Here is a 1,842-nt window from a genome sequence, read left to right as displayed (position 1 = left end):
AGCCGCAAGTCAGAACGTCAGAAGTCTTAACCGGTCTTAACCAAGTCGTTCAAGTTGGCTATTGGCCAACTTCACCGATTATGACTTAAGGTGCCTTGCGATTCGGCTGCGATTCGTGTGACTCAAAGAGAAGAAGATTCGTATTACCAAGTTGTAAGAGGTAAGTTTATTTCAAATATTGAACTATTGAATGTAAATTAATGTAGAAAAATGTCTTTTTGGTTTGAGCTTTATATAGTGGGCCAAAAATTTAAGGTTGAAATTTCGCAACTAAATGCCTCGTCATATGCACGTGGCTCGTCTTTTATGTGTCTAAGTTACATTCTGTTTTACGCATGCTGCGTATGATGTATCATGGATATCCTTGTTGTTTAAAAAATATTAAACAAGGGTAAAAGGATAAATCATGCGCATTATGCATGAAACAGAATGCAACTCTAATCTTATATTTAGCTGTAAAATTTTAACCTCAAATTTTACATTTGTAAAAGTATAGTTACGTTTACTTACTCATTTGAAACTGAAAGGACATATTCCAAAAATATCTTTTTTGTTGTGTTATTTACATATCGATCTATCACTTATTATAATTCCATATTTTTTACATTTGAACAGCATTATAAAAAATGGCTGACGAGTTCCTTGCATGGGACCTTATAAACTTAGAGCATAGAGCAGAGCAATTGGAATGCCGCGTACAGAGGAGTCAGTGGCGAAATAACCACGATCCTTTTGATTTAACTGATGATTAGTTTGTCAAATTATACAGAGTGAGCCCAAACATTGTAGCAGAGTTAGAAGATGTTTTGGGACCAAGGTTAGAACGTCAACATCCATACGGTCTCAGTGTAGAACATCAGGTATAAATTATTTGTATTTTATAATTCAAAATAGTATGATTTATTTAATCATAACTATTAATTAATTTAGTTATAATTAAATAAAATATTCCATTATGTTATGTGTAATATTTCATACAAAATTGTGTAATATTAGATATTATGTGTATTTATTCATAATATATATAATGTACAAAATATATACCGATGAGAACATGCCGTAACGATCAAACTGGATCTTAGATGCTTATAATTTCGTGTGAATTTATATACTACGTATATAGATTCTTAAATGCACGCTGAAATTTTTTTTTAGACTTGTAAGGCAAACTCTAATCAACTACCGCAATACTATCACGAATTGATTAACAATCTAACAACTTTGATGCTTATAGCATCTTGGATCTTAATAATGTTGAATGATATATTAAAATCTATAAATGACATTAAAAATCTGTAAATAATTAATTTATATAGCGAAAAATATTACCTCGGCTGATTATTGCGAAGAATATTACTAAGGTCTCGGTAGTTTAAAGGCTTAGGACGCTTGCACGGAATGCCAGAGATTCGAGTTTGACTCCCGGCCGAGGTAATATTGTTCGCAATATAAATTAATTATTTACAGATTTGTAATGTCATTCAACATTATTAAGATCCAAGATGCTTTGTCGTTCATGAACGATACTTATCGTTCGTGGACGACAACCGTCGTTATTCATAACGAGACCCGACTTTAGCCATTTGAGCCGGTTCGGTTGGAAGTGTGCGCTAAATATCGCTCTTTGATTTTGCTGCTATGAGCATCAAAATTGTTAGGTTGTTAGCCAATTTAACTCATGATAGTACTGCGGTAGTTGATTAAAGTTTGCGTTGTAAGTCTGAAAAAAAATTTTGGCGCGCATTTAAGGGAGGGGTATAGTTAATTCGGTCAAAAGAAGGCATGTTTTTATGAATTTTTTTAGGCGCTCTGGTTAGTGCCAGTGTATTGAAATAAAATTAT

General features: G+C 32.7%; 1 pseudogene; it reads left to right on the top strand.

Annotated features, from left to right (window-relative positions):
- Positions 1 to 626: 626 nt before the first annotated feature.
- Positions 627 to 1,842, top strand: part of LOC108759303 (putative nuclease HARBI1) — a 2,793-nt pseudogene continuing 1,577 nt past the window's right edge.

This window comes from Trachymyrmex cornetzi, unplaced genomic scaffold (genome assembly GCF_001594075.2).
Source record: "Trachymyrmex cornetzi isolate Tcor2-1 unplaced genomic scaffold, Tcor1.1 scaffold18, whole genome shotgun sequence".
In the NCBI taxonomy this organism is placed as follows: Eukaryota; Metazoa; Arthropoda; class Insecta; order Hymenoptera; family Formicidae; genus Trachymyrmex; species Trachymyrmex cornetzi.
This window is presented reverse-complemented; position numbering and strand designations above follow the sequence as displayed.